Source organism: Homarus americanus, unplaced genomic scaffold (assembly GCF_018991925.1).
Source record: "Homarus americanus isolate GMGI-L3 unplaced genomic scaffold, GMGI_Hamer_2.0 scaffold11022, whole genome shotgun sequence".
NCBI lineage: Eukaryota > Metazoa > Arthropoda > Malacostraca > Decapoda > Nephropidae > Homarus > Homarus americanus.
This window is the reverse complement of record NW_024737068.1, coordinates 14,740,289-14,759,771: the sequence shown is the minus strand read 5'-3', so window position 1 is coordinate 14,759,771 and position 19,483 is coordinate 14,740,289. Positions and strand designations below refer to the sequence as shown.

Genomic DNA, 19,483 nt, shown 5'->3' with positions numbered 1-19,483 from the left:
TTGTTGGGGCGCACAAACAGATAATGGAGACGGAACAGGCCGAGTGTATGAGTGTGGCCGAGTGTATGAGGTGGGCCGGAGTGTATGGTGTGGGTGGCTGGAGGCAAGGAGGGTGGCCGAGGTAAGGAGTGTGGCAGAGTGTATGAGGGTGTGCACCAGGGTCCATGTTTATCACTCACCATACTTAGGATGAGGAGGGCGTGTCGGGGAAAAGAGTGGCAGTGTACCATGAAAAACACAAAACAAATGTAGTGAAAGATTTACAGTGTACCGGGTGTGTAGGCTGGCGAAGGAGGAGTGTTGAGAGAGGGCGGGGGAGTAATCACGAGAAACAGGTACAACAGAGGGAGAGGAATGCTCGGCCTGCGTCACTAGATATGTGGGTGGGAGCATGGGTGAGGGGGGGGGAGGGGGAGCCTGCAGAAGCGGTGTGGAGACGGGAGGCTGTGAACAGGTTAATTAGTTTAATACCTTTATTGACAAGACTGAGGGAGGTATTACAGTTTTGTTTTGCCTGATAGGTGTCGTTGAGTCAGGTCCTGGTAGTGTTGTCCACTGTTTACTGTCGTGTACTGTAGGGTGAAGGTTCATAGCTACCATTTGGAGGTGGAGGGTGGCTAGGGATGGACCTGGTAGTGAGGGGATAGACGAGAGGGGCAGGAAGTGGTGTGATCTGGGAGAGGTGAGGGTTGTGGAGGGAGGAGGAGGAAGGAGAGGTTGTGATCTAGGAGCGGTGAGGGTTGTGGAGGGAGGAGGAGGAAGGAGAGGTTGTGATCTAGGAGAGGTGAGGGATGTGGAGGGAGGAAGAGGAAATAGGGGATGTGATCTGAGAGAGGTGGGGAGGAGGAGGAGGAGGAGGAGAAAGAGGAGGGAGGAGAGGGTATGATGTGGGAGAGGTGAGGGAGGAGGAGGCAGATGCTGGGGCAAGGCAGTAAACAGGTCCTTCCCTCTCAGGTGATCATGTGCCTCCTGTATTCACCGCTCACAGGCAGAGGTCACTTTGAGGGCAACTTTGTCAATACCAGACTCTCAACATGTGCTCAGGTAGCCCCCTCGGGGGCAAAAAAATTTGCTCGTCTCCACACACACACACACACACACACACACACACACACACACACACACACACACACACACACACACACACACACACACACACACACACACACACACACACACACACACACACACACACACACACACACGTACGTACGTTTCATTGTACCTTACCACCCAAACATCTGCACCCTAGCACCCCAACACAGACACTGGCACCCCAACACAGACACTGGCACCCTAGCACACCTGCACTGATGAAACACCACAGGAAATATCTCTTAATTAATGCTTCTTGGCAGGCAGTGGCAGGTGGGGCTGTGTGGAGGGGCCTGGGGGACGATGGAAGGGAGGGAGGAGGGGGAAAGCCTAACACCTGCTGCCCTGCACTGATGTTCGCCAAGGACAAACAAGGACACGGGAGCAGTGCCACCAAGCGAGGCGGCAGGGCCATTACTGCCTTGTAATGGCCCTGGTGTCATCTGTTGCCCCCATATACCCAGTAACAAGACACACCTCTCACCCACTGTCCGTGTTACCCTCACAACCGACATGGCAGATTTAAAAAAATAATAAAAATATGGTTTTGAAGACTTAATAATCCTCTTGTCATCGATTAAATAACTTAAACCAACGTCACTTCCTATGAGTTGTTGTGTATAATAACCAACACAGCCAACAACCTCCATCACAACTCTCCCTCCACCTTTCTTTCCTTCGCTCCCTCACTCGCTTGGGGACGACCACCTCCCCTCTCTCTCTCTCTCTCTTACCTTCTTCAGCACCATCACAAAGTTTCTGGCAACTCTTAATTTCTAAGCGTCAGTTGAGGAGTTTGTGCACAGTTTCGCCTCCTGGTGGGCCCCGAGACCTCCGGTTGGGGATCAAGGGAGATCTCTCGAGCTCTCTGACGCCCGCCAACCACAACACAGCCGGAGTGAACTACAGCGAACCCATCAACCATACCATTCCCTCCCTCCCTCTCTCTCAACCTCACAACCCTTTCCTCCCTCACAACATCTCCCTCCCTCACTCACCCTCACAACTTCTCCCTCACTCCCACCCTTACAACACCTCCCTCCCTCCCTCACAACTCCTCCCTCCCTCACAACTCCTCCCTCCTCCACAACCCTCCTCCCTCCCACAACACCTCCATCCCTCCCTCACTCACCCTCACAACTCCTCCTCCCTCCTCCCTCCCTCCCTCCCTCACTCACCCTCCCAACTCCCTCCCTCCCCCTCTCCTCCCTCCCTCCCTCACTCACCCTCACAACTCCTCCCTCCCTCACAACTCCTCCCTCCTCCCAACTCCTCCCTCCTCCTCCCTCACTCACCCCACACAACCCCTTCTCCTCCTTCACTTCCATAAAATACAAATCCAATTCAGAAGAAATAAACAACCACAAAAATCTTATCGCCTGGAAAAAAATCTTCGTCTTTCACCGAGGGAGAGAGAGAGAGAGAGAGAGGAGAGAGAGAGAGAGACCTCGTACTAAAACCTTGGCGGCGTTCGATTCGTAAAAGATCGCGTTGTTTACCCTGCTAGTAATCCTCGCTGTCAATAATAAACAACTCGATCGCCCTCAATGAGAAGGACACGCACGCACGCACGCACGCACACACACGCACACGCACGCACACGCACACACACACACACACACACACACACCTTACTTAAAACTAATCCTAAGAACACACAAAAAAAAGTTCTCACACTCAGTCGATCTTTCTCACTTTGTTTTCATCATCCTCATCGAGACTTAACAAAAAAACAATAGAGGAATATATCTTTTAATAGACGGGAGTAATATAGAGTAATATGGACTATAGATAAACAAGAGGAAATAAAAGTCGTTGTTAGTGTTGTGCTGTGTATGATATCTGTAAAATATATATCCCCCAATGTGGCAGACCGAGTACTTCTTTTGCGAGTATTTTTCAGCGAGTATATTTTTCCTTATATGCGAGTATATTTCCCTACATCTTTCCTCTTTAATGTGAATATATATATATATTATTTTTTTTTTTTTACGTTCAAGAGTTAAAATTGACGTCCATCCAGTCTGGGCCGATTAAACTAAAAAAACCACCAGACACGTTTATTGGGATGCCCTCTGGCCTTCCGGGGACACACAGATACATGCATACATACATACATACATACATACATACATACATACATACATACATACATACATACGAGAGAGAGAGAGAGAGAGAGACAGAACGAACTACTACACAGCCACAACTAAAACTTAATTCTGCAAGACAATATATATACCACCCTTGTGACCAACGCTGGAGTATCACTCGAGGTACGTGCTTCGGGATATAACTTGTGTAGTGTTGGAGGGAGAGCCAGTGGTGGTGGAGGGGACGGGCGGGTGGTAGCTGTCCAAAACCCACCAACACAACAATAACCTCTCAACTTTAACTCCTTTAATGTCCCCCCACCACCACCACCACAGTCACCAGCCTCCCCCCACCCCCTCAGTCCCCAGCCTCCCCCCACCCCCTCCCCACCCCTCAGTCACCAGCCTCCCTCAGTCACCAGCCTCCCCCACCCCAGCCTCCCCCACCCCCAGCCTCCCCCACCCCTCAGTCCCCAGCCTCCCCCACCCCCTCAGTCCCCAGCCTCCCCCACCCCTCAGTCACCAGCCTCCCCCACCCCCAGCCTCCCCCCACCCCCTCAGTCCCCAGCCTCCCCCACCCCCCCTCAGTCCCCAGCCCACCCCTGCCCCCACCACGCACTATACATACACAAACACATGCCGCTTGTGATGAACGCTGTCAAACAAAAGCAATTAAGAAAAAAAAGAAAAAAAAGAAAAAAAGGAAAAATAGGGTCCGCTTCCACGTCCAATTACGAAGGCAACACATTTCTTAATTGTCTTTACATGTACAATGAGACGAGCAGTGAACACGGGGCAAGAACCTCATCAGGAAAGGAGATTTAAACAACACCTCCGCTGAAATTGGATTGTGAGGCGAGGAGGTACACCCATCCACCCACCCACTCACTTACTCATACTTGGTGGGTTGTGAGGCGAGGAGGTACACCCACCCACTCACTCATACTTGGTAGGTTGTGAGGCGAGGAGGTACACCCACCCACCCGCCCACTCACTCACTCATAACAGGAAGAAAATCGGTCGCTTAAATTACAAAAATAAATAAACAAATAAATTTTAAAGTAATACAAAACCTAACGCTTAATTTACAACAACAACAACATTCCCCTTAATTACAACTGTCGCTCAGTATTCAGTAAACAAACGGCGGTGTTGTTGTTGTGAATTACTCCAGTGTTGTTGTTTGTGGTCAATACATATATATAATTTTTTAACCCCGGAACGTTTTTTTTTCTTCATATATTTGGTTTTTATCTGTTCGTTTTTTTCGTGAGCTCTATACATGGGGGAAGAGAGGGGGGTGGAGAGTGGAGGGAGGCACAACTTCACAACAATAATAATAACAACAGGAAAGGGGGGGGGGCAGGTGAGGGCGACGAAGGGGTTGTGATGCCACGTTTTGATGTTCCTGAGATCTAAACCTTTGCCTGTGTTCCTGAGACCTATACCTCTGCTTGTGTTACTTGGTGTTCCTGAGACCTAAACCTCCACTTATGTTCCTTAGTGTTCCTGAGACCTAAACCTCCACTTGTGTTACTTGATGTTCTTAAATATGTCAATATAATGAAATTGTTCCTCTGTGATACTGGGATCAACTGTGAATTAGGACGGAGTAGTGTTGTGGTGGTGATGATAGTGGTGTTAGTGGTATTGGTGTTTGTGGTGGTGTTGGTGATGATCTTGTTGATAATGACGGTGTTGGTTATGGTGTTGGTAGTGATGATGACGTTGGCAGTGGTGATGGCAGAGGGTGATGGTGGTGTTAATTGAGGTGATGGTGATGCTCCTGTTGATAATAATGGTGTTAGTGATGGTGAGTGGCAAGGACAGGGAAGGTCTCTGGGCCCAAGCAAGAGGTGGGCTGGGTAGGGGGTGGCGGCCCTCTGAAGACCTCGCCACACACACACTGAGCAGACTGTCTTACTTAATACGGTTGACACGTGGAAGGTTGTCAAGATGATCTGCAGTCGTCTCATTCATAAGTGTGAGAGACCCTGAAGTGATGAGAGGGCCATGATGAGAGGAGGCCATGCAGAGAGGTAAGAGGGGTATGAGGAGAGGGCCTTGAAGTAATGAGAGGGCCATGATGAGAAAGGACCAGAGGGGGAATAGAGGGAGGAAGTGGCCCCTCTGGTGGACACATTTCAGAAAGCCACAGACACACATTAAAGCCACAATGTTCAGGAAGACACAGCGAAAATAAGAGACACATCAACAAGGACATCCACCATACTGGACACTAGGGGACACTAGGGGCATAATCTGCAGGGAATTTCAGACACGTAGGTTGCATAAAAAAAATAAATAGGACATGTGGATAGAGGACACCTAATCCCCAGCGACACACACACACACACACACACACACACACACACACACACACACACACACACACACACACACACACACACACACACACACACACACACACACACACTTCCCTGGCACCAAATAACAACTACACAACTGTTTTAATTGCTTGCCTGACATCAAAAGCCGTCATTTTATGCATGGATGTAAAACAAGACCGGAACACACACACACACTGAACACACACTGAACACACACACACACACACACACACACACACACACACTGAACACAAAAGGGCAGGTAATCAAATAAAAACGTGAAAATAAAATTAAAAACTTGAAAGTTCATCAACAAGTCTTATAAACTAAAAATAAAATAATAACTTTACCCTTAAAAAACTTAAAACTGTATCAACTCATTTCCAAAAAAAAAGTTTTAAAAATTTCACCGCCGGGTCGCACCATCTTAAATAATATTATTTCTCTCTCTCAAAAAAAAATCGATTGGTTAATTCGATCAAATGAAAATAAGTTAACTTAAACACGTCTCTAATACCGTACTTTTTTATACGTGTGAAGAGAATATTTACAAAAGTTAACGTGGGCCTGTTTGGAAGTCATTTAGGATCACCTGAAGAATAGACACCCCAAGCTTATTTTACCTGAAGATTAACCACCCTAACGTTACCTGAGGGGTTGTGTCAGGAGAGCGTAGATTAGTGCTAGGGTGTCTAATCTTCATGTGAAATAAGCTGGGGTGTTAATCTTCAAGTGAAATAAGCTGGGGTGTCTAATCTTCATGTGAAATAAGCTGGGGTGTCTAATCTTCATGTGAAATAAGCTGGGGTGTCTAATCTTCAAGTGAAATAAGCTGGGGTGTCTAATCTTCAATGAAATAAGCTGGGGTGTCTAATCTTCAGTGAAATGAAATCTTCAGATGAAATAAGCTGGGGTGTCTAATCTTCAGATGAAATAAGCTGGGGTGTCTAATCTTCAGATGAAATAAGCTGGGGTGATGAAATAAGCTGGGGTGTCTAATCTTCAGATGAAATAAGCTGGGGTGTCTGGGGTGTCTAATCTTCAAGTGAAATAAGCTGGGGTGTCTAATCTTCAGATGAAATAAGCTGGGGTGTCTAATCTTCCAGTGAAATAAGCTGGGGTGTCTAATCTTCCGATGAAATAAGCTGGGATGTCTAATCATCAAGTGACCCATAATTTTTAGTGGTTCAGTCATAATACTTTGTTTGCCATTATTGTTATATTTTGTTTTGTTTGTTGTTTACAGTTCGGGTGTTTTCCTTCTCCTTCGCTGCGTCTTCGTCAGTGTCTTGAGAGAGGAGGAACCATCAGACAAATGGAGGGTCACTCTGAATGGCCGGTGGTGGTGGAGTGATTGGTGGTGAAGTGGTGGTGGTGTAGCCGGTGGAATGACCCGTTGCTCGTGTATGTGTGACTGATTACAACACACACACACACACACACACACACACCTTATCACCAAGACTAACTTCGTCCCCCCCCCCAAAAAATAACAAAATATACAGAGGAAATTTGAGTAATCATACCCTGTGCTACGAGTTGTGGTGTATTATTATGTATAGGTGTAGATGTGGTTATAAAGCGTATGTATTGTTACAGTCCGATACAGGTGGTACAGTCTCTAAGTCTCTCACTGTGCTGTAGAAGAAGGTGAGAGAGAGAGAGAGAGAGAGAGAGAGAGAGAGAGAGAGAGAGATACCTACTATGTCTTGGGTAGTTAATATTCCCTGTACATAAAATACCAAAAGACCTTATTACTGAGAGAGAGAGAGAGTGAGTAAGAGACAGCTGGGTATTGGTGAGGGAACGTCAACTTTCACACTTTGGACACACCGCCCGTCACGTATCGATTTCAATAGCAAATCTCCGTTTCCGAGGAGGCGACGCCATCGATCTTGTCAAGCTGCAGAAGACGTCACCGAACACATGGGTAGGCTCATATCAGGTCCCCCATCCCCGCCTGCTGCCTCTTATCAGACCCGGCACTCCACTACCTCGGGGGAAGGAAGGCGAGGTGGAAAGGAAGGGAGGAAAGAAAAAAAGAGACGAAAGTGGATGGAGGAAGGAGGGGGTGGGGGGAGACGTGGGAAGGAGTAAAAGAGACGAGGAAACTGGAAAAAAATGATATAAAAAGGGGGAAATATGCGGGAAGGAAGGAGTGTGTGGGGGTGGATGTTCATCAGACGGAGTGGCCGTACCGTGTGGGAGGCTGGCTGGTAGTTGGAGCCGAGGCGTGGGGTGGCTCATACAATGTGACGTGGAGCGGTTAAAAAGGGGAGAGACGGATGACGTGGAGCGTGGTGGTGGTTGTACAGGAATAAGTACATTAAAGTGACGAAACGACGTACAGGACAGACCCAGTTAATGATAGTGTGTGTGTGAGCGAGGAGTGGAGACGAGAAGATGACAATGAGGCAGATGTTAATGAGGGAAGCGAGGCAGGTATTGATGAGGCAAGTGAGGCAGGTGTTGATGAGGGAAGTGAGGCAGGTGTTGATGAGGGAAGTGAGGCAGGTGTTGATGAGGGAAGTGAGGCAGGTGTTGATGAGGGAAGTGAGACAGGTGTTGATGAGGGAAGTGAGGCAGGTGTTGATGAGGGAAGTGAGGCAGGTGTTGATGAGGGAAGTGAAGCAATAGAGGAATCAGAGTCTAGGCAAAGGGGACACATCATACTCACCTCTTCTCATAACCATCACTTCCACCCATCACCATCACCACCCAGCCCTCACCTCAACCCATCATCATCCACCACCCAGTCCTCACCACCACTTCACCCAGTCCTCACCACTCTTCACCACCACTCTCCTCCTCCACACCCAAGCTTCATCTGAATTTCATATTTTGTCTTGTGTGTGTGTGTGTGTGTGTGTGTGTGTGTCCACTTTTGTCCCTCACAAGAGTTTCTTATTTGCAGAAAACAGTAAAACGCATTTAGTTTTTTACCAAAGATCTCAGCCAAATGTTTACAATACTCTCCCTGTTTTTTTTTTCTTCAGTTTAGAGAGTTTTTTTTGTATGTGTCTTTAGATTCGAGTGAAAAGAAAATGTAAATAGCCGAGAACTGAAGAGGGTTTATGTTATGTGTATTACCACGACGCGAAAATACAGGGGGGAAAAAATGTGTGGGTCAGTTCGGCCAGACATAGTGGAAACAACATGAGGTAATAAGATCAGGGAGTGTCCAGACCAGGGATACGTCGATACTCCAAACGTGTGACAGCCTCCACAGACAGACACCAAATAGCTAGCCAACAGTAAGACATCAGACAGCCCATCAGACAGCTAATCACCAGAGAGCCCACCACCAACCAGCCAATCACCAGACAGACAGGGACCAACACGGACGTCAACACCATCATAACTCCCACACTCTCACTGTCGCCGCCTGATGACACGGACGTCCTGTTGTGTTCCCTCTATTACCTCCTCTATCTTTTTGTTTTCCTCTTATTCCATCTCTCTCTCTCTTTCTTTCATCATCTTCTTTAGATATATTTTTCATTATATATATATTTCTTATTAATTTTTCAGTCTATATTTTTTGTTTGTTTCTATGTCCAATTTCTGTATTATTATCTGTTTCCATTCTTTCTTTATTTCTTCTATCTATACCTTCATTATCATTGTTTCCTTCTATACCCCCTTTATTTTACTCTATATCTCTATCTTTTTTTCCTAATTATTTCTCCATCGTCTTCGTTCGTCTAACCTTTTTTTTCTCTCTTATATTCGTCATCTTTATCACCCCTCTTCACCTCCCTTCGTTATTGGTATCCTCCCCTGTTTACACCTACTTATCTCAGGCCATTCTGTGACTCCTGCTCCATACAGCTCTCACTCACACAACTCAGTGACATAAAGGAACCTATTTCATGTGTTTTATGAGACGTGGGGCGAGTGTTTGGTAGTGTCCACCTTCCCACCCCGTCTCCCCTCCTATGGCCTCCCGGATAATGGTAGTGTAGGAGTTTATTTGGTAGGTGGATGTGTGGTGGATGAGGTGGATGTGAGGTGGATGGTCAGGTAAGGTGGCAATGTAGTGGATGTAAAGGGCATATGAGATGGAGATGAGGTGGAAATGAGGCTTTAGACAACAACACATTCTTCATATCTTTATTTCGTCTCAGTCATCACTTCTTACAATTCTCTCTCTTTCTCTAGTCGCATTCGTTACGTTTCTCTCCCATATTACAAAACTCATCGTAAACCTCATCACTCTCTATCACCTTCCATTCGTATCCCAACCAAAACAAAAATAAACATTACCCACAATACACAAGAGGAGAAACAAAACACTATCGCCCAGACGTCCATTGCCAGGTGTCGTCAGGAGAGGATTTTTTCCACCTGACTACCGGAATCTCATCTCAAAAGTTTGATGGCAATAATTTACATCCGATGGAATAACCTTCAACCCCTGTGACCTTGACCTTTGACCTTCCTGTAACCATAAGCCAGAAGACATGTAGGCAAAAAAAAAAAATAATTATTCAGGTTTTACGTGACCTTGACCTTTCAGTTTAGTCCAGACCAAAACTAAAACACTGGTGCTTACTTCTATTTTTTTGTAAGAATGCTGTCCGTAGTTTGACTTTAATAATAACGTCAAGAAACACACAAATAAATAACATTACACTAATAATAATATAATAAAAAACATACACTCTTCATATATAATCATATAGAGACAATTGGTAGGACAAAAACAAAATAACTCTTGGTTTATGAACGTGTATGAGTATTACAAATGGATGAACACAAGAAGCGGTGCCGTGGATGAGTATAAAAGTCACTCATAAAACATATATCCACACGTCAGGAGGAGTAGAGGGGCGGAGGGGAACTAAATCCTTTAATCCAGAGGTGTGTGTGTGTGTGTGTGTGTTGGTATACCTCGCCTGGGAGACAAAACAGTCGGATTTCTCTAAAAGCATCGTTGTTCATCTGGTATCTGGTTTCCCTGTTTACGTCTCCTATACTGAGTACTTTACATTTGTCCACGTTGAATTTCATCTGCCATTTTTCAGACCATTCGAAAAATTTGTTTAGATCTTCCTGTAGTTTTGCGGAGTCCTCGTCAGATTTAATAACACGTCCTATTTTAGTGTCATCAGCAAATTTACTTATGTTGCTGTCTATGCCGATATCTATGTCGTTTATGTATATAATAAATAATAATGGTCAAGTACTGAGCCTTGAGGAACTCCACTTGTGACGTTGCTCCAATGGGACTTAGTGCCGTTAATGCTCACTCGCTGTTTCCTGTCCTGTAACCATGCCCTAATCCATTTAAGGATGTTACCTTTGATGCCATGTGCTTCTACCTTTCTAATTAGTCTTTCGTGGGGGACTCTGTCGAAGGCTTTGCTAAAGTCGAGATATACCACATCATAAGTGTGCCCCTCGTCCACCGATTCGAAAACTGATGAAAAGAATGTTAATAGATTAGTTAGGCAAGAACGTCCGCTTGTGAAGCCATGTTGGGAATCATTGACCAACAATAATAATAAATAGTTGTAACTCTTTAAGTATAGGTGGGAATATACCTAGATTTGGTTAGGGTAAGGTTGGTTAGGTTAGGGTACGTACAATTGGAGTATGTTAGGGTAGGGTAGGTTAAGGCAGGTTAGATTAGGGAAGGTTAAGGCAGGTTAGAATAGGGTAGGTTAAGGCAAGATAGGGTAGTAATTTTCGAATGTATGAAGTTTTAACTACTTCACATTAACAGGTAAATAACACAGATGACTAAGTTAACACAGCTGCAGGCACCAGCGCTGGGGTCTACAGTGGTCCAGTTCCTGGCTGCTCAGAACTTATCGAAAATTCCCTAAAGGCAAAATTCCCACAAGATGCAGCGTCCCACAACACGACCAACAGGGAGGCGGTCCCAGAGACACACTTGTTCACCCAGGGATGGGAGGGTAGTTGGCACCTATCCCTGGGAAGACGAAAATAAGGACTTGAGAAAGTTAACCTAACCTTACATTATAACATGTTAGCTACGTTCAGTAAGGCTAGTTTTCTTTAGTTATCCATCTCTTTAATGCTTAGTTTCAGTATCTGTATGGGCTACGGTGGCCATGTGGCAACATTGCTCTCCTCCTGTCTTATGGGCTGCTGGTTCGAGCCCCGTAGTGTACGAGCGACGGGGGTCACTGCCTCTGCTGGCCAACGTCCTGCGGGCACAACACTCCCAACTTTTGGTTCATGTATTTCATATTTAATCAATAGCTCGCCAACTCATTAACAGTACCTGCATAAGCCACCGGCCACCAATGTGACATTTTCCCGTAAAAAAAAAATAATTTAATTCTACCAGCTAATGTAACTGATTTTACAAAATTTGTTGTAAAAAAATTATATATATATATATATATATATATATATATATATATATATATATATATATATATATATATATATATATATATATATATATATTATACCTTAAGACCAAATATTAAAAAAACAAAAACAAGATAAGTTGGTCTACGCCCCACACACTCACTGAACAACAACTGTGAGCCATAACCCACACGGCGGCGCTCGGTCACAACTATTGACCCTCCACAGCTCCTCGTCAGCTTATCATGCACGGCACGAACACTGCAGGCAGCGCAGACGGCCCAGTAATGTAAACACCATAAAATCAAGAGGGATTCTCATGGGCCTAGGGAGTATAAGAGAGGAGGGGCGTGGGGGGGGGGCAAGCTACCATGTTGAGGAGGGACCAGGTGCTGGAATGTAAACAAACCAGTCTGGTGATACTTACCAGCAGAACACTGATATGCATATCACACACACACAGTCACTTTCTCTCTCCCTCCGTCAACCAGACTCATAAAATTCAAGTAGCGTGGGGGAGCTGCAAGAGGTGGTGAGGTAGAGTGTGGAGCTCCTCAACTAGGCAAGAGAGATTCCGGGAAATAAATTAGAATCAGCAGCAGCGGAGGAAGTGTTGTCTGGGCCACCCGCTCTGCCACTCCCCAGGTGCTCATGAGGCGGTCAACACAGGTAAAGACGCCGCACCTGTACACCTGCAGGAGGACACCCCGACCAAAGGTGGGAAGGAGGACAGGCGGAAGTCGTAAGGAACAGTATATGGGGGCGGGGAGGGAGGAGGAAGGGTGAAGAATTACGAGAGGGAAGGGTAACAGCGGTGGTATGAAGAGAGAAGAGGCGTGAAGTCATTAGGAACAAGTAACCACGATGAACAGCGGAGGAAGAGGGGAAAGATATATAGTCGTGTGAGAGAGAGAGAGAGAGAGAGAGAGAGTACCCAAACATTTCTACAGCTCGTTATCTAATTTTAATTGCTCAAACTCCTCGTCAATTATAAACACAGATCATACTTGGAAATTACATGGAACAACAATTTATGTGAAAAAAATCAATAATTGAGAAGACGACGTAGCCAGAGTAGGTGAGGGTGGTAGTGACTGATAATGATAGTGGTAATGGTGAAAGTAAAATACGCATCTCAACCTTCACTTCACTTGGTCGTTTACACAACAAGTAGTTCACCCACTTCACGCCATATCTCTCCCTACATCACCCAAACATTGCCCCATTGTCTCACTTTTCCTTTCTACTGTAAACTTTGTCGTGGTTATTCATTGTCATTCATCTTATTTTTAAGTAGAATTGATGATAAATAAGTTAGGATTACTCAACAGGATGAGTGGTGTCCAGTGGTCACTCCATTGGTACCGTGGTGCAGTGCCGCTCTCCCCTGCAGCCTCACGATGCCTATAGACACACCACGATTATTCCTTCTTCTCTACACACACACACACGTCCACCACACGCCCCCTCCTCACACCCACACCACACGCCCCCTCCACCTCACACCTCCAACACACGCCCCCTCCTCACACCCACACCACACGCCCCCTCCACCTCATACCTCCAACACACGCCCCCTCCTCACACCCCACCAAGCTATCGTCAAAGAAATCCCGTGATGGAGAGGACAGCAAAGACTGAGCGCCTCTGCATCTCCAGTAAAGGTGATAAAGTGGGTTAGCTTTCGAAAGGCAATTTGAAGAAAACAGAGGCAATACCCAAACTATGATCACAAGAGCTGCGGAGAAGCCAACAGCTGCAGCAGAAGGTGGAAGGAACAGCAGGAGCAGACACAGCAACAACCACGGAGGCAGAAGCAGAAGGCACAGCAGTCATGGGAGTAGAGAGGGCAAGAGAGCAACAGCGATAGAGTGAAAGGATAAATACCAGAAGCAGCAGAAGTAGGAGAGACCGTAGTAGTAGTAGTAGTAGTAGTAGTAGTAGTAAGGGGAGGCTGGAGGCCACGTTAAAAAAAAGTAGTAGTAGTAGTAGTAACAGAAGCAGTAGAAGAGTAACAGTGACCGTAGAAATAACAAAAGTAATATTAATAACAGCAGCAGTAGGAGGATATGGAAAAATGGGTCAGAAGAGAAGGGATAGGAGGGGAGCATCAAGTTGTGTTACCCGACTCTCACCAGAGCTCATTAAGGCCCTCCAGGTGAGCTCTTAGCGGTTGAGCACCTGCCAAGGGCCCTCCACCTGTCCTCCCGCACCTCATTAGTCTCTTTAACAACTCCCCCAACAACTTTTGTCTTAAGGTAAAGCTTTTAGAGGTATACAAAAATGGATCGAAGACAACAAAACTCCCTCAAGGGGCTTTTCTTTCAGCAGTAAATTCGGAGATGATGGGAACACGCTCTCTGCTCACCAGTTTGGGATATACAAAGAGAATTCGTGTCGCTAAGGGATTACAATTTCCTCCTGAATTAACTAGTTTACAAAAGGACAAAGCTTGTAATGGTAATATCTTAATGTACTTTATCAATACATCTTCACGTACAGTAATTATTGTGTGTTAAAGGAATAAGGAAAGAAAATGTACAGTCTTGATGATAGGTTAATTGTACTACTGGTTATAATTATCCCTTTGAGTACGACCCAACACACTGAGTACAATGTCTTAACCCCTTGAAGACACTCGACGCCTGAAGTCTTTGAAAATGTTGACTTAATCGCTTAAACTAGATGATATTGTACTCTAAGGATTAATTCATCGTACTCAAGAGGTTAATTCGACGTACTCAAGGGGGAGGGTGAATCATGAGTGAATCTTTGCCATTAAGGTGTAGTAACTCTTTCTCCCCCCCGCGCGCGCGCACACACACTTTTCTGCTTCAGTGCACCGCCATTGTAAATGTACTTTTATTCTCAGAAGATGGGATGGGAAACATTCATGGATGGATGGAGGAAAAAATGAAAGGGAGGGAGGGAGGGAGGGAGGGAGGGAGGGAGAGAGGAAGGATGGTTGGATGGATGGAGGAAAGAATAAAAGGGAGGATGGAGGAAAGAATGAAAGGAAGGATGGACAGAATGAATGAATGAATGAAGGAAGGAAGAAAGGAAGGAAGGAAGGAAGGATGGATGGAGGAAAGGAAGGAAGGATGGATGGGGGAAGGAAGGAAGAATGGGGGAAGGAAGGAAAGGTGGAAGAATGAAAGAAATAAAGGAAGAAAGAATGAATGAATGAAAGGAAGGAAGGAAGGAAGGAAGGAATGGTAAACGTACAAGCTCATCCATCATAACCAACTTTATCTTTAAAACATCGGACAAAAATAATAATAAATCTAACGAACGAGAGAGAGAGAGAGAGAGAGAGAGAGAGAGAGAGAGAGAGAGCCGGAGGTGTCACTCTGGGCGCGTGGGAGACAAGAGGCAGTAAAGAGTGAAGAGAATATGAGACGGCTTATTATTTTTTTGTCTTCCCTCACAATTATATAACCAGTCTCTCTAGTGGATATATACCGGTGTAACTGCCAAGGTATGAGATAATGAAAGGAGTAAATGATCAAAACATACATACATACATACATACATACATACATATATACATACATACATACATAGTCCTTCTGTTTGTGTCTGGCTCAGCCCTAAACATGCGCCCCTTCATCCCTACCCCCCACCTCCCCTCACCTATTGAGCTAGTACAACCCATCTCACCTTGTTTACAACACCCTACAATGCCTACATCATATTTAAGCCCCAGTGAGGCTGTGAGTCATGGGGTGGGAGGGTACGTGGGAGGGGCAGGAGGAGGCAGTCATGTGTCGCGGGTGGCGTGGGAGATTATGACAAACCCCGGCAGCGTCTCCTCCTGTCATTACCGCGGGGCGAGGCGTGAGGTTGTGAGTCTACCAGGGATACTCGAGAGGATTACTATAACGAGGGAGGGTCACACGGCCTCCCTCCTCCAGGACGTAACTTAGACTCGTCTCTTGGTGTTCAGTGAGCCGTGTTGCTCCATCACCACAGGTTAAGTTTGTGGCCACTATAACTGTCTTAGGTGAGCCAGATGCGGATTACCTAGGCTATTTACCTCACGAGTTAGCGTCTTCTTTATACATACGCAAATATTTACCTAAACACACACACACACATAAGGAAATACTCACATTATATATATACGCAATACGAGTCAACAGACACAATTAATGCACATAAATTTAACAAGTTTACACACAACAAAGTGTGTACACATCATGAGGATGAATGACTCCCCAAAAACTATTCAACACACATGGCTGAAAATGTATACATCAGTCACACAACACGACGACCGCGTGGGGGCCGGGCAACTCACCACCTGTGATGAGTACACTGGGACACCCATTACCATGTGTTGTATAAATGAATACAGGGAGATAATATGGAAGACTGTGTGGGTGTGTGTTGGGAGGGGGGTGAGAGGGTGGTGTGGGGAGACGGTAGGGAGGTAGTGGTGGGGCGAAGGAATCGGTGTGGAGGAGGTGAAGGCAGCAGTAGGGTCGCCTCACCACCACCACCACCCCCCTCCTGCCGCAGAAGGTCTCCCAGGCAGCCTCCCACCATGACCTTTGATATTAGCCCTTCCTTCCCCCACACAGCAGCTCCTTCACTCTCCCCTCACTCTCCCCTCGTCCACACAACACTTACTCTCATCTCCCCTCTGCTCCCCCATCACCCTTTCCTCTCCTCCCTCATTCTTCCTCATTTAATCTCCCTTCACCTCACTCTCCCCTCATCCCCACAGCATACTCTACCCTCCCTCATTAAGGTCCACTTCCCTCACCCCTCTTCATCTCCTCTACCCCCACTCTGCCTTCGTCTTTTAGTTCAGTCCCCTAACCTACCTCTCTCTCTCTCTCTCTCTCTCTCTCTCTCTCTCTCTCTCTCTCTCTCTTTCATCATCTGTAGTTTTTCTGTATTTCGTCACTCCCCTTCTCTCATTTACCCTCACTTTCATATCTACTCTCTCCATCTCCCTCTCTTACCTCAGTTCCTCTCTTCCGTTCATTTCTTGTCTTCCACACACACACACACACACACACACAACCTACCTGGTTGGTTGCCGGCGGGACTTGCAACCTTTAAAATAATGGGCTGATTTGTGAGTGTCAGAAGGTGGCGAGAAAAGCCTTAACCATTCTGGACAGGTTATTGGAAATCCGTAAGGGGAGGAAGGGTGGGGAGAGGAGGGGAGGAAGGGTGGGGAAGGAGAAAGACGAAGGAGAGGGAAAATTGATAAAAACTGGGTTAGGTAAGAAAGGTAGGTAGGTAGGTGGGTGAGGGAAAGAAGTAATGCTGGGGTAGAGAGGTTACCTGGAACGAGGCGAGGAGAGGTTAGCTGTAAGGAGGCGAGGAGAGGTTAGCTGTAAGGAGGAGGTTGGCTGTGGGAGGAGGAGGTTAGGCTGTAAGGAGGCGAGGAGGGTTGGCTGTAAGGAGGCGAGGAGAGGTTAGCTGGGAGGCGAGGAGAGGTTAGCTGTAAGGAGGAGAGGAGAGGTTAGCCGTAAAGAGGCGAGGAGAGGTGAGGAGAGGAGAGGTTACCTGTAAGAGCACCACTGGAGGAACACAACACTGGAGGTCAGAGGTATTGGAGGCGTGTCCTGACAGCCACTCTTACCCACAATGCTTAGAGTGGTGGTGGGGGAGGGGGATGGGGGGTTAGGTTGACGTAACACCAAAACACTCACACCTGACCAACACCTCCACACCTGACCAACACCTCCTCACCTGATCTACACCTCCTCACCTGGCCTACACCTCCACACCTGACCAACACCTCCACACCTGACCAACACCTCCACACCAGACCTACACCTCCACACCTGACCTACACCTCCACACCTGACCTACACCTCCACAAAACAATACCACACAAACCAACAATTTCAGAGACCACAACAACCTGTGCTCAGACCCGTTGCAGCTAATCACCATAGTGTCTTATTTTCCCGGGGTGGGGTTAGGGTGGGGTGGGGTTCAAACACGTTGGCCTCCTGTTCACCTTCACCCACACACAAGACCCACCCACCCACCCACCCACCCACATAACCATCACTTCAAGGTATGTGGGGTGGGGGGGCATAAATGTTCCTCTACAAGAACCAAATACTCACAGCCATCATCAGCACACACAGGTATAGTTACTCCAGGTGTCATGGCTTCCTCCCGCCTTCTTACCTGCAAAGACACAGAGAGAGAAGGAATTAATACACAGTTTACACTATATATATATATATTTAAGGGGAGTCAGTTATAGGTAAATACTGTAAGGTAAGGTAAGGTAAGGTAGGGTAAGGTAGGGTAGGGTAAGGTAGAGGTATAGTAGATCACCTGTACAGTAAAATAAATAACTTTACCTTAGAGGAGACATTTCTAACTTGGTGTAAAAACTGTCTCCTGTACACTACCTCCACCTCACTCTTAAGTACAGGTGAGCGAGAGATAACTGCTATAGTGTTATTTATACATGACATGACATAACATACACTGTGTCGGTTTATTTTCGTCCATACAATACACAGCACACACTCCCCCAGCTCACGGATCCCAACACGTGGAGAGAAGCATTAACATATTGCCACACGTCCTTAAAACGATGGGAAACTTAGAGTATCTACCTGGCGTTGGCTAAATGAGGGCTCTTCCTGCCTCTGTACCTCCAGCCAAGACCAGCGTGTCCGGCCGAGGTTCTCGATCAATCAGGCTGTTGTTGCTTGCTATACCTGTGGGTCAACCTCGTCAGTGAAGCCAGGTTGATCAGGTGTTTTCTGAAGCAACTTGTTCTCGGTTTCCTCTTGTAAATGTCGACGTAATGGTGAAGAGGACGACTTTATTAATTAGATTTACAGAGCCAGGGTACACAGTGTTGATGAAGGAGCCCTAGCTTTGATAATTAGGTTTATATACTCTGTGTAAACAAGGATGAAGGCGTAACACTGTGTCTCCTTCCATTTAGGTTACTCCAACTCCCTCTCCTTCCCTCCCCTATTAACCACAACCATACGTGCACTATTAAGTTACCACAGCTTTCACTCCACCCCCTCCTCGCTCTCCACCACATGAAGGACAAGACTCGGATTCTCAAACATTCCTCCGTTAATTCTCGGTCCTAAATATGTATCTGTCAACACCGCGTTATATGTAATAATCCAGATGATACCGAGTGTTGTATATTGTACATTTATCTCAAGGTATAACAGGTGCCACTAGGATCAGCCATGCCAATGTTCTTATCGTCCACTCTGTATCTGTCTTCTGGCTAAATAAAGTACCAATAACAATACAAAAACTGGGGATTACATGACGCATATTATCACGGTCGAGTCTCGGTGTCATTTCGATGCCACTTTTATAATTTTAGCTTAAGGAAGCCAGTTAGGCGCGCCGTCACAACTTCTAAGTTACTGGAGATATAGTAGACGTAGGTGACCTTCAGAACCAGGACCCGCAGCTGACGTCTGGCCGCACTATCCCAACCTGACTTTATCATCCACGTTCGTTAAAAAAATCAAGGCGGTGGTCAAGATAAGACCCACAAGACGTCGATAATCCTGATAATACTCCAATATCGTGACATTAAATCAACTTTTTAATTAGACTTCAGAAAATGATTCTTCG

General features: G+C 46.2%; 1 protein-coding gene across 3 annotated transcripts in view; it reads right to left on the bottom strand.

Moving 5' to 3' along the window:
• Window positions 1–18,001, bottom strand: part of LOC121872992 — a 60,052-nt gene extending 42,051 nt beyond the window's left edge. For 2 of the 3 annotated variants that reach the window (XM_042376211.1, XM_042376212.1), the window contains exon 1: window positions 17,980–18,000. The gene's annotated coding sequence lies outside the window, so the exon portion shown is untranslated. Of the gene's footprint in view, window positions 1–17,979 lie in introns of all 3 variants that reach the window. The other variant, XM_042376213.1, reaches the window with a different exon arrangement.
• Window positions 18,002–19,483: the final 1,482 nt, after the last annotated feature.